Genomic DNA, 14845 nt, shown 5'->3' on the forward strand with positions numbered 1-14845 from the left:
ACAGAAAGACAGATCTCAAGCCTGCAAGTTTATTCCCGAAATGCAGGCAAGAGCTGGGCTGGACCAGGCTGAAGCTGGGAGCCAGGAACTCAAAGTCAGGTCTCCCATGTGTGGGTGGCAGGAACCCAGTCACTTCAGCCAATACAGCTGCCTCCCAGGGTTTGCATTGGCGGGAAGCTAGAGTTAGGAGCAAGGGCCAGATATAAAACCTAGGTACTCTGATATGGGATGCTGGCATCCTAACTAACATTTTAACTATCAGGCTCTGATGTGCCTCTATATCTTTTTTTTTAAATTGCTTCTCAGCCCCCAAACGTCTGCCAGATGAGATCCCAGTGGAAAGAACGGGTCATCAAAGAAGGAGGTACCTTTCTCTGAAGGGAGGAGAGAACTTCCACTTTGACCATGGCCTTGTCTAAATATGATCAGAGTCAGTGAACTCAGGGGGCTTCCATAGCCTTGGCAGCTCATGACAAGAGCCTAGGGTGATTACTGATGCCATAAACAAGAGTGTCAATTTGTTAAGTCAACAACAGGAGTCACTGTGCACTTACTCCTCATGTAGGATCTTTGTCCTTAGTGTGCTGTACACTGAGATTTAATGCTATAACTAGTACTCAAACAGTATTTTTCACTTTATGTTTCTGTGTGGGAGCAAACTGTTGAAATCTTTACTTAATATATGCTAAACTGATCTTCTGTATATAAAGAGAATCGAAAATGAATCTTGATGTGAATGGAAGGGGAGAGGGAGTGGGAAAGGGGAGGGTTGCAGGTGGGAGAGACGTTGTGGTGGGGGAAGCCATTGTAATCCATAAGCTGTAATTTGGAAATTTATATTCATTAAATAAAAGTTAAAAAAATAAAAATAAAAAAAAGAAATCCCCAATAAATAAGCTGGCTGAGACAACCACGAATAACTAAAATTTGGAGGAATAGGGGGCAGGAGATTAGCCTCGTACAACTAATAGTCATTGAATTGAAGATGCATAAAACAACCACTTTGGCTGCAACTGAGAAAAAATGTAGATATGGGGATTCTCAGGGAAATCTGAAAATTCATATTCCCCATCCTGCTGCCCTCCTAAAAATAGCCATTCTAACCTAATTTTTAATCTACCTAAAGACCTCTATTGCTTTATATAACAAAGGAATTCAGAAACCTAAAAATTGATGTAGCAAGTATTGTACACACAGTAAAAAATGTTGTTATTTAAATACTCTCACTGCTGATTCTTGTTAAAATTGTGAATATTTATTTTGGGTAGATCTCTTTATTTATATACTGAGTTTGCTTCCCATAAAATAATAACTTTCCACACAAAGGATAAATGGTTGAAGCAGGATAATTTAAGTACTTTCTTTTTCAAAAACAACCATTGCCTTCATCACCACTTTTTGTTATAGATATTATTAGCATTTTGGAAAGAACTAAGATTATTTTTCAAGGATTAACTATTGGGAGAAATATCCTCATTTGTTTACAATGTAACTTTCTTACAAGAAAATCCTTTACCTAAAATGAAGTGAAATTAGAGTCAATGGCTACAAGTTTCCTTAAGTTTAGTTTTTAGTGAAAACAAAACAAAACAAAACAACAGAAAATTTATCTGGAATAACGAAATGGGAAATGGAATATGTGCAAAGAGAAAAATCACTAGGGAATGAGGATAAAATAAGGGTGCGTTATAAAATAGTCTGTGTTGGCTAATTTTGTGTGTGAATTTGGCTGGGCCCTGGGTGCCCAGATACTTGGTAAGATAGTGTTGAAGGTTTCTGTGAGGGTATTTTTGGATGAGAGTAACTTTTAAATTGTGGGCTCTGAATAAAGCAGATTGCTTTCCATAAATACTAAAATGACCTCCTCTACTCATTTGAAGGCACGGCTGTTTCATGAAGACTGGTCTCCCCTAAACAGGAAGGAATCCCCCAGCAGGCAGTTCTCAGTCTCCATCTGCAATGTAACCTCTTCCTTTCCTGGTCTACAACAGACAGGACATAACCTGGAACATCGGCTCTCCTGGGTCTGCAGCCTCCTGCCCATACTGCAGATTTTCTCCGTAATCATGTGAGCCGATTCCTTGTAAGCACTCTTTTTCCGCATATAAGCATATCCCATTGGTCTGCTTCTCTGGAGAGTCCTCAGTAAGGCACAGTTCCATTGTAGATTACAGAGAAGTATGCAGCTTAATGATAGTATATTGTTGTCTTAGTTCTTTTTTTTTTTAATGCCATAACAGGATACCACAGACAAGGTAATTTATATAAAAATAAATTTACTTCCCTCCCACCCGCAACCTTCTCACAGTTTTGGAAGCTAGGGAGTCCAAGACCGAAGGGCTGAATTTTGTGAGGCCTTCTTGCTGTGTCACAACACGCAGAAGGGCAATCAGCATGAGAGACAGAAAGAAAAGGCAAGAGAGGGCCAAACAGACAACAGACCTCTCAGGATGACAAGCCCCTCCAGACCGGATCACTTTGCAAACACCCCAGCTGTTAATACTATTGTGATGGCAACAAAATTTGAATGCAAAGTTTAGAGGGGACACTCAAACCATAGCAGTTGAGTAAACAGGAGCTACTTGAATTCGGAAAAGGAGAATATCAGGGAGGTCTGTGATACAGCGTTGGGATAAGAGTTGTGCTCTACTGATTCACCTTTACTTCACAGCATTCTCTAAGGGAGACAGAGGTGAGGCAACAAGCTCTTGTTATTCTGCTTTTGTGGTAGATCCAATGTTAATCTGGGAAGCTTCCTCTCTCTCACTTTCAGACCTGGTGGTGAGATGGGACTGCTTGTCCTGGGGCTGAGCCATTCTATTCTCTAATCCAGTCTGGCCACTGGGATGACAGAGGTGGCATGTGGTCCAGCAAAATCCCACCACATTTGAAAACTTGTTAAGCAAGAAAGCCTGGGAGCAAGCCTGCCTCAGCATGTAGACCTGTTGAATCCAGCAATTGGAAACCATTATGCTTAGTGAAATGTCAGTCCCCAAAAGACAAATATCATATGTTTTCCTTGGTTTGTGGTAGTTAATATACAGAGCTCAGAAAAGGTAATGTATATAAGCAAAATTGACATTCTGAGATTTGATTGTTTTTAAGCCCTTGTCTATACTCTTGAAGAACAGTGGCTTTTCTACTTACTACTTGTTGAATTCTTAATTTGGTGGAGGGTTAAGCTTGCAATTATAAAATAAACTGAAAGTATGTCATTGTAAAAATTAAAATAAAAAAGACAAAAGGAAGGAGGAGGGAGGGTGGAAGTGTGGGTGTGAGAGAACATGGCGTGGGATGGATCACTGTGCTCTTAAATATGTGTATATGACACACATGAAATTTGTCTACCTTATGTAAATAAAAAACTGATCTACAAATAAAGCCGATCTACAAATCCTGTGATAAAACACATATTTCCAAACGTTACTAGGATGACTACACTACATACACATAGTTCCACAAGAAATGCCTTATGGATATAGAGCAGCTCTTCATGCAGCTGATCGTGATGAAGGCTCCTTTTGATTCAAAGTGATTCCTTTGCTAGTGTTAATTCTGTGACATCACAATTATTGCAAAATTTACATACTCAAGTAATCATATGAACATTATAATCGCAAGAAAAGTACCAGTGGTTTTATTCCTAGGAAGCTAATACCCGGGAAAAAAATGAGCAAGCTGACTAGAGTAATATATGTTTTTGAAATTCTACTTTCATTATCTACAAACACAGAACCTAAACCTAATCTACTTTCACTAACTAAAGTTATAAAACTATAAAGAAATTTTAACTTTTTCTATCTATCATACTATTAATCTATCATACTATTTATTTAGTAGGTATTTTTAAAGTTCATTCATTTTAGAATCAAGGGATTAAGGAGTTAAAAGGTTAATACACATGGGGCGGGTGCTGTGGCATAGTGGGTGAAGCTGCTGCCTGCAGTGACAGCATCCAATAAGGTGCTGGTTTGAGTCCCAGCTATTTCACTTCTGATCCAGCTCCCTGCTAATGGCCTGGGAAAGCAGTGAAAGATGGCCAAGTGCTTGGGCACTTTCCTGCACCCACGTGGGAGACCCATAGGAAGCTCTTGGCTCCTGGCTTTGGATCGGCCCAGCTCCAGCAGTTGCAGCCATTTGGAGGGTGAGCCAGCAGATGAAAGACCTCTCTGTCTCTCTGCCTCTGTCTGTCTGTAACTCTGCTTTTCAAATAAATAAATAAATAAATAAATCTTAAAAAGAGAGAAAAAAACACATAGTTTATGGTTCTATTTTATGATTATATTAAAAAAGGTTTATACAACAAAGAACTAAGTCTAGTTATAAACATTGAAATATGGGCAACAATGTGATAGAAAAATCATAGATACTGTAATAAAACAAAATCTGGGGCCTGCATTGTGGTGTAGGGGGTTAAGCTGCAGCTTGCAATGCTGGCATCCCATATGGGCTCCTGTATATAGTCCTGGCTGTTCCACTTACAACCCAGCTCCCTGCTATGTGCTTGGGAAAGCAGCAGAAGACAGTCCAAATGCTTGGGCGCCTGCACCCATGTGGGATACCAGGATGAAGCTCCTGGATCCTGGCTTCAGCCTAGTCCGGCCCCAGTTATTGTGATCATTTAGGGAATGAACCAGCGGACTGAAGATCTTTCTATCTCCCCCTTCAACCTCTTGCCTCCCTGTAACTCTGTCTTTCAATAAAATAAATCTTTAACAAAACAAAACAAAACAAAAGAAACCAAAATCTGTCAACTTTTCATTCTTCAAAAACATTTATATGAGTAAGTACAGATACCCCGCAGTAAAGTGTAAGTATAGTAAAATATAGGAGAGTACTAGAGAGAGCAGGGGCAATAAAATTTAGTATTAAGAAAACAGCACAGAAGACAATAACAGATAAAGTACATAGCAAAATAAGAGCACAGGAATGTAGTTTGCCTTATTCTTTTTTATGAGGTAGACAATCTTTCAAAGTTCAATGTAAATATGATTACTCTATAATCAGAAACTGCTTAATAAAAAACAAAAGCATACAATGCATTAAAACAGCAAACAATGGTAAAATTCTGTGGGTAGAAGCATTTCTTTCAAGAGTGCAAAAAATTACAGAAAGCCTTACAAAAAGCAACTATACACATTTTAAATTTCCCAGGGGCCCGCTGAACACTGTATTTGATAAAGCTGTCACCTACATTCAAATGCAGAATCCCCCTCAAATCCTCAAGATAACTTTTCAGCAGTCCATACACATGAATTGGTCAGTAGATCTTTCTTACACATTCCAGAGCTCAGAGGCCTTACCAGATGAAGAAACTGACAAAACCCAAACCTAAAAACTGTTTCTGTTCATTTCTGCTAAAAGGGAGAGATGAAAGTAAAATCCTAAGAAATTTCCCAGGTTGGGCTGCTGCAAATCTCCCTTTTCCAATATATAAAGACAGAGCATGTGTGTGTAGCTATGCCACTGGGTCGCATCTGACCAGGTCACCAAATGTGTCCCAGAGCTGGAAAGCTACTCCCACACTTGCCAAAAACAGAAATCCATCTCTGTACATACATCTAATTAAGAAATAAACTAAAATTTAAAGAAGTTTGTTTCAATTTAGCAACTTTCAGTTTAAAGAAAAAAATTTATAAAGATGATAAACGCATTCTGAGGGTGGTGAAACTACTTCTCTTGAGAATAAAACTGATTGAAAGAACTACACTCTAACAATCATAATCATGAGCTCAGGGGCTTATTTTCTCCTGGTTCCTTCCGCCTTGGTTTGAATGCATCCACCAAATTTAGTGGGTTGGAAACTTCATATTCAGTGTAACTGCGTTGGGAGGTGGGGCTCTTTTTTCATTAATGGATTAATGTCAGCATCTTGGGACCTGGGTAGTTTTCATGAGAGTGTGTGGTCACAAAGTCAGGTTTGGCCCCCTCTTGCTTGCTCTTCCTCTCTTGCCTGCCCTGTGCCTTTCCACTGCGTGGTGCCTTCTGTCATGTTATCTGGGGAGGCCCTCCCCAGATGCATCAGTTTGTTCTTGAATTTTCCAACCTCCAGGATCATGAGCCAAATAAGCTTCTGCTCATTACAGATTACTCAGTCTAGGGAACTGTGTTATAGCTGTAGAAAATGAACTGATCCTTCATCTCTCTTCTGAAATTGAGTGTGTGTGTGTGTGTGTGTGTGTTGCCTGCTTGATAATACAAAGAACGTACAGAAAAAAACTGTGCTCACCTTAATGCCAATCTTTGCTTCAGCTATTAGATTTTATCTACTTCTTATAATAAAGTACCAAAAAGCTGGCACTGTGGCATAGGGGGTAAAGCCGCCGTCAGCAGTGCCAGCATCCCATACGGGTGCCGGTTCGAGTCCCGACTGCTCCACTTCCAATCCAGCTCTCTGCTATGGCCTGGGAAAGCAGTGGAAGATGGCCCAACTCCTTGGGCCCCTGCACCCGCATGGGAGACCTGGAAGAATCTCTTGGCTCCTGGCTTCGGATCAGCGCAGCTCCAACCATTGTGGCCAACTGGGGAGTGACCCAGTGGATGGAAGACCTCTCTCTCTGTCTCTCCATTTCTCTCTGTGTAACTCTTTCAAATAAATAAGTAAATTTTAAAAAAATAAAAAAATAAAGTGCCATAAAGGATAGATGCTTAAAGATCAGCATGTTATAGCTTCATTCATAACAAAAATTAAAGCTATTCTAAGGGAAATTTTATAAAAAGACACATGTCTGAAAAAACCCTATATGATTTAAAAATTTAAGGTATACGAGGTTGTTCTGAGGGTTGTATTAGTATGATTTGTAAGGATGACTTGAAATATAAGATAAAATTTGGGGGCCAGCATTGTGGCATAACAGGTTAGCCCACTGTCTGTGATACCAGCTTCCCACATGGGCACCAGTTTGTGTCCTGGCTGTTCCACTTCCAATCCAGATCCCTACTAATGCACCTGGGAAGGTAGCAGAAGATGGCACACGTATGTGGGCCCATACTATGCATGTGGTAGACCCAGAAGAAGCTCCTGGCTCCAGCCTGGCCCAGTTCTGGCCTTTACAGCCACTGGGGGAGTGAACCAGAGGATGGAAGATTTCTCTGTGTCTTTGTTTCTTTTTCTCTTGGTAACTCTGCTTTTCAAATCAATCAATAAATAAATAAGACTTTTAAAACAGATAAAAATTTGATGTCATTGTTTAAAAGCTTTCTTCCCCTATATTGCTTTTCAAGTAAATTAAAAGCAGAAATCAGATGACCACTAACAATTATTAATGGGATTCTAAGTAATAATTTTATGACTGTATCAAGATGTTTCTTTACAAAATAACAAGGTAACTTTATATAAAAGATGAAAATGTTGCTACGAAGTTTATTATTGTATGAATTCATAATTTCTTCCAAATTTCTCCTCTTACTAGCTGTGATTTCCAAATTGTTAGATATGTTATTCATGATTACCATTTTTCCTTCTGTTAATTATATATGTATACTCAATCCATATAAACATTTTCAAATTAAATCATATATGATAATTTTTTAATTAACTTTAGATAAATTAAATTTAATTAATTTAAAGTCAATGAAAAACTTAACAGAATCATGTTCTTTGAAATTTTCATCACAAAACTTTATACTACTTTTTGAATGAATTAAAAATGATGAATTAAAAAGTGATGTTAACAGCATTATACAGTGAATTCTATATAATTTCTTTTTTAAAAAAAAAAAAGTTCATATACCTGGCAGGCAGAGAGAGACACACACAGAGAGATTCATTTCTCATCTGTGAAATTCACACCCCAAATGCCCCCAGTGGTGTTGGTTGGATTAGGCCAAAGTCAGGAACCTACAACTCCATCTGAGTCTTCCAGGTTTGTTAACAGGACCCAACTACTTAAGCCATCACATGCTGCTTCCTGGAGTGCACATTAGCAGGACGTAGCAACAGAGCCAGAACTCAATCCAGGCAATTATTATTATATGGGATGTGTGTTTCCTAAGTGGCACTTAAAAAAATATTTTCATCTACTTGAAAGGCAGTGTGACAGAGAGAGGAAAGGAGGGGGAGAGAGAGAGAGAGTGATCTTTCATCTGCTGGTATATTCCCCCCGGAAGCCTACAACAGCCAAGGCTGGGCTAGGCCAAAGCCAGGAGTGTAGCACTTCATCCAGGTCTACCATGTGGATAGCAGGGGCCTAGGCACTTAAGATATCATCTGCTGCCTCCCAGGATGCATTAGCAGGAAGCTGGATAGGAAATAGAGTACCTGGAGCTGGGAGTGGCATTCCAGTACAGGATACAAGGTATCTAAGCAGTGGCTTAAGCCTCAAAGTCACATACACCCTGAGTCTTAACTGCTTTGCCAAATGCTTGCCCTCAATAGAGTTTCTAGCACTATTCCTCAATGACTTAGAAAATATCCTGAGATATCATAAAATAAAAAGGGAAGGAATGATACCTGTTTTTAGAGGGCTCAAAGAAAATCAGCTTCACATAATATCAAGATTTGATCAAAATTAAAAGGGAACTACAATAAACATATAATCCTGAATGGTAATTCTTACCACCTCAATAGAACTCTTGTCAAAATTACAGTTCCCATATTTCTATGAATAGCAATTCCACTGAGTCTGTGGGAGAATTCTGAAGTCAAAGAAGGAAAACACCTGGATCAAATGAGAGAGGAAGAGAAGGAGAGAGAGACAGAGACAGAGACAGAGAGAGAGAGAGAGATCTTCTATCTGCAGGTTCACTCCCCAAATGGCCTCAACGACCAGGGCAGGGGAAGGCCAGGCAAAAGCCAGGAGCCAGGAGCTTCATTTGGGTCTTCCATGTAGGTGGCAGGGGCCCAGGGACTTGAGCCATCCTCTGCTGCTTTCCCAGGTGCATTAGCAGGGAGATGGATCAGAAGTGGAACAGCTGGGACTCAAACCAGTACTCATATGGGATGCTGGTGCTGCAGGAGTTAGCCAAGTTGGTCTATCAGTTACTGACCATGGACTCTTGAGTAGGTTACGCTCCGTGTACTTCAGGTTTCTGGCAAGTAGAGTGATAGTACTATGACTGTCATTGTTCCCCATCAGGTCATTGTGGGAATTAAATAAAGGACTAGTGTGGAAATTCAAAACAGTTCTTGGCACAAAATATATCAGTCAATAAATGTTAGCAAATATTCTCTCTTTTTTAGGATGAAGAAGCTAGAAAAGAGAGGAAAGGATATGCCTAAGATCATGAAGATAGCAAGAGCTAAACAACTCTGATCTAATTCTCCTTATGTATATTTTATGCTCCTTATAAATCATCTCAGTGCTTCTTCTCATTAGCAAGAATTCAGTGAAACTGAATACTTAAAGAGAAATTAAGTACAAGATGACAAACAATTAAAATAAGAACTTTTTCTCACTGTTCAAACAGGTGATGGTACAGTGTTTCATCATCTCAAAGACATAAAATCCAGTCCAATATAATGCAGGCCAGATTTCTAGTAGCTACATTAAAAAGTGGCAATAAGAGGTGAAATGAACTTTAGTAATGGTTCATTTAAACAAATATATCTAAAATATTATCATTTTGACATGCATTATGAGCTGAGTTGTTTCCTTCTCAAATTGTAACCCCTATCTCAGAATGTGACTGCATTTGGAGATAGGAGTTTAATGCTGTAATCCATTGTGACAAGTATTGTCTAACAAGAGTCCATTTGAACAGAAACACACAAAGATGGAAGACCATGTGACAGCACAGGGAAGTCCAACATGGACAAACCAAGAAAAGAGGCTTTAGAAGAAACCAACCCAGCTGCCACCTCGATATTAGTACTAGCTTCTAGAATATATAAATAAATATATATATATATATTTTCACATTTAGGCCACGTGGTTTGTGGTAATTTGTTATGTCAGTCCTTGTAAAGTAATACAACATGGAATAAAATAATCATTACAAAATATTAATGAGATATTTACTTTCTTTCTGTCTGTCTTTACATAAGCGTGTGTATGTTTGTGTGTGTGTGTGTGTCCTGAAATAGAGTATGCATCTTATACTTACAGCACATCTCAATTTGGACTAGTCACATCTCAAGTTATCATATGTAGTCCATGGCAAAGACAGTAGACAATGTACATACACATCAGTATAATATTTGCATTCTAAGGAAATACATGCTCATTTAAAAAATCATGAGATACTAATAAAAGGAAAAATGCCAACACTAGAACTTCATTTTAAGTGATTACTTATTAATAATCTTATTCTTAAATTTAATTCTACTTCTTTTTTTTAACATTTATTTAATGAATATAAATTTCCAAAGTACAGCTTATGGATTACAATGGCTTCCCCCACCACAACTTCCCTCCCACCCGCAACCCTCCCCTTTCCCACTCCCTCTCCCATCCCATTCACATCAAGATTCATTTTCAATTCTCTTTATATACAGAAGATCAGTTTAGCATATATTAAGTAAAGGTTTCAACAGTTTGCACCCCCATAGAAACACAAAGTGAAAAATACTGTTTGAGTACTAGTTATAGCATTAAATCACAATGTACAGCACATTAAGGACAGAGATCCTACATGAAGAGTAAGTGCACAGTGACTCCTGTTGTTGACTTTACAAATTGACACTCTTGTTTATGGCATCAGTAATCACCCTAGGCTTTTGTCATGAGTTGCCAAGGCTATGGAAGCCTTTTGAGTTCACTGACTCTGATCATATTTAGACAAGGTCATAGTCAAAGTGGAAGTTCTCCCTTCAGAGAAAGGTACCTCCTTCTTTGAAGACCTGTTCTTTTTTTGTTTGTTTGTTTGTTTTGTTTTTAATATTCATATATATATATATTTTTAAGGCTTTAGTTTTTTTTAACTTTTATTTAATGAATATAAATTTCCAAAGTACGATTTATGGATTACAATGGCTTCCCCCCCATACCGTCCCTCCCACCCACAGCCCTCCCCTTTCCCACTCCCTCTCCCCTTCCATTCACATCAAGATTCATTTTCGATTATCTTAATATACAGAAGATCAGCTTAGTATACATTAAGTAAGGATTTCAACAGTTTGCTCCCACACAGAAACATAAAGTGAAGAATAATAGATGATTTTTTTTAAATGATGATGAAATCAGATCAGACCTATTGTCATGTTTAATCCCAGTGAGAGTCAAGTTGGGAGTTGATAATTTTTTTTTTTTTTTACAGAGGATCAGTTTAGTATGCATTAAGTAAAGATTTCAACAGTTTGCACCCCCATAGAAACACAAAGTGAAATATATTGTTTGAGTACTCGTTATAGCATTAAATCTCAATGCACAGCACATTAAGGACAGAGATCCTACATGAAGAGTAAGTGCACAGTGACTCCTGTTGTTGACTTTACAAATTGACACTCTTGTTTATGGCATCAGTAATCACCCTAGGCTCTTGTCATGAGTTGCCAAGGCTATGGAAGCCTTTTGAGTTCACTGACTCTGATCATATTTAGACAAGGTTTTAGTCAAAGTGGAAGTTCTCCCTTCAGAGAAAGGTACCTCCTTCTTTGAAGACCTGTTCTTTCCACTGGGATCTCACTCACAGAGATCTTTCATTTAGGTGGTGGTGTTTTTTTTTTTTTTTTTTTTTTTTGCCAGAGTGTCTTGGCTTTCCATGCCTGAAATACTCTCATGGGCTTTTCAGCCAGATCCGCATGCCTTAAGGGCTGATTCTGAGGCCAGAGTGCTGTTTAGGACATCCGCCATTCTATGAGTCTGCTGAGTATCTCACTTCCCATGTTGGATCACTCTCCCCTTTATTTATTCTATCGGTTAGTATTAGCAGGTACTAGACTTGTTTATGTGCTCCCTTTGACTCTTAGTCCTTTCATTATGATCAATTGTGAACTGAAATTGATCACTGGGACTAGTGAGATGGCATTGGTACATGCCACCTTGATGGGATTGAATTGGGATCCCCTGGTATGTTTCTAACTCTACCGTTTGGGGCAAGTCAGCTTAAGCATGCCCTGAATTGCACATCTATTCCCTCTCTTATTCCCACTCTTATATTTAACAGGCATCACTTTTCAGTTAAGTTTCAACACTTGAGAATAACTGTGTATTGATTACAATATTCAACCAAAAGTATTAAGTAGAACAAACAAAAAAGATACTAAGAGGGATAACGTATTAAGTTGTTCATCAACAGTCAGGGCAATGGCTGATCAAGTCACCGTTTCTCACAGTGTTCATTTCACTTTAACAGGTTTCCTTTTTGGTGCTCAGTTGTCGCCGATCAGGGAGAACATATGATATTTGTCCCTTTGGGACTGGCTTATTTCACTCAGCATAATGTTTTCCAAATTCCTAACAGGGATCACTTTTCAGTTAAAATTTAAACACCTAAGAATAATTGTGAAATTTAATTCTACTTCTAAGCAATATTACTTAATCTAATAAAAATATTCACAATAGCTTGATAATTTCAGTATGACTACCAGGTAAATCCCAAGTTCCTTACTTAAATGTTCAAAGTTTTATTCCTTTTTGGTTCTGGTATCAAATGAGTCTTTGAGAGAATATAAAAGGTGTCATTAAGTTAATCAGTTGTGCAGTTAATGGTAACTCTTATTGAAACACCTTCAGTATGAGGGTGAAGGTCAATGAACAATGTGGCTTTTACATGACAAGAGACAGCTCCATGCTTTATGGAAGTCCACTTGAAAGGATGAAGGAATTGGTAGTGCACTCAATTCTCAATCATCCATGAATAATTTTTTTACATACGGATTTTCCAGAGCTTCAGCTAGGTTGCGATATTAGATTACTAGTTTCTCATCTTAAAGACAGAGACAAGATTCTGCTTCTCTTTCTAATAAGATGAATTACTAATACTCAATGCTTCATTGAAAAGTTGTTTAATTGGAAAGCCAAAGGGCAAAGACTGAAGTTACTACTTTGATTGATATTGGGGAAAACCTATGGGGCTTTTCTTTGTGTTTGTTTCCTTGGTTTTTGTTTTGTTTTAAATCTAGGTCTGTGTTCATATGTCTTAGCATATGTCAACTAGAGGCTGATGATCACCGGAATATAAACAAAAGGGTTTTCAAAGTGATAGTCCCATCACTATTCACCCAGTGTTTTATTGTTTTCACTTCTCTCTACACTCATGGACAGGATATGAGATTCACACAGTGTCACTTTCTCAGGAGGTAAAAATAGTTAAGGTACAGGGTAGTTTTTACATAATCTTCTAAAGAGTTTTTCTGCAACTTAAGGTTTGCAGATTTATTTCTGGGGCTATATATTTTTTCAAGATTTATTTATTTATTTATTTGAAAGGCAGAGTTAGAGAGATATCTTCCATCTGTTGGTTCACTCTCCAAATGGCCCTAATGTCCAGGCCTGGGCCAGGCTGAAGCCAGGAGCCAGGAACCAGGAGCTTCTTCCAAGTCTCCCATGTGGGTGCAGGGGCCCAAGGATTTGGATCATCTTTCACAGCTTTCCCAGGCACATTAGCATGGAGCTAGATTGGAAGTGGAACAGCTAGGATTTGAACTGGTACCCATACGAGATGCTGGTGCTACAGGCAGTGGCTTTACATGCTAGGCCACATCACCAGCCCCTCAGGATGATTTAAATATGTAATGTTTTCATTTTACTGCAATCTTCTAAAAATGCAATGACCCCAATGACTGCATTTTTTATTATGTCATACATTGCCATTTCAGTTGGTATATCTAAAGGATAGACTCATTTTCAAAAATAATAACCACAATCCCATTGTCACAACAAAATTCTTAATGACAGTTATTTGATATCAATGACTACTTACAAGTCTTTTTATTTCAGAAATTTTAAATGTTTGTAAAAGTGAGTACAGAGAAAAGTATAAACTAACTTCTATGTGCTCATTACTTGGCATCAAGTATTCACCCCATAGCCAGCCAACCTTGTCCTATCTATCCTCCTCAACTGTTCTGAGGCAAACCCTAGGTGTCACTTAACTGTTATACAAGAATATTTTAGCATATATTCCTAAGATGTAAGAAACCTTAGAAATTTTATTATAGAAATGTTATTATAATACTATTATGACACCTTAAAATAGTAATGGTCATTTAAAACTGTATAATATATTCAGTGTTCACATTATATTTTCCCTATACTCTGGGAAAAAAATGTTTTCAGGTTTATATGTTTGACTTGGAATCCAAACATCATCTGCGATTGGTCTGTCTCTTTGTTATATTTCAATCTATAGACTTCTCCATTTCATTTTTTTTCTTGCAATTTATTGTTGATGTTGTTAAGAAAGGATCATTTGGCCTGTAGATTCTAACCCCACCCCAGTCTGAGTTGGCTGATTGCATCCCATGGATATTATTTAATGTGTTCTTCTACCCTCTATGTTTCCTACAATTGACATGTAGACCTGGACCACCAACAATTACTCTCTTTCTTCCTCTTTTTGAATTAGAAAAGGTTATCTTCATAAAAACTGACATGCAGACTAATGCTGCAGAGCAAAAATGAATCCTTACCATACAGTGTAAACATAACTCTCTGTTGCCTTTGACAAGTCTAACTTGGTCTAAAACAGTTAAAGGGAGAAGAGATAATTATTACAATTAACTCATGTCATATAATAAACATTTAAAATATGATGAGAAATGTCTCCGTTCCCCTAGGAGGTTAAAGGGAGGGACACAATGCAATTTATGCTCTTAAGAAGTTTACTATCTATTTAGGAACAGATTAACAAGTAGGAAGCAAAGTGTTACAATGATAGCAGGCGACAGTACAAAGTGGTACATGGCACAACCACTACATGTAATTGGCCTTCCAAGAAAGGAGAGATTTCTAGAGACTTCAGG

General features: G+C 38.1%; 1 protein-coding gene across 9 annotated transcripts in view; it reads right to left on the minus strand.

The window, feature by feature from the left end:
* DNM3 (dynamin 3) overlaps positions 1 to 14845 on the minus strand; it is a 624166-nt gene that overhangs the window by 44021 nt on the left and 565300 nt on the right. The gene's annotated exons all lie outside the window — the stretch shown is intronic.

The sequence above is a fragment of the Oryctolagus cuniculus genome, chromosome 7 (genome assembly GCF_051225735.1).
Source record: "Oryctolagus cuniculus isolate XC-2025 breed Fujian yellow rabbit chromosome 7, ASM5122573v1, whole genome shotgun sequence".
Taxonomy (NCBI): Eukaryota; Metazoa; Chordata; class Mammalia; order Lagomorpha; family Leporidae; genus Oryctolagus; species Oryctolagus cuniculus.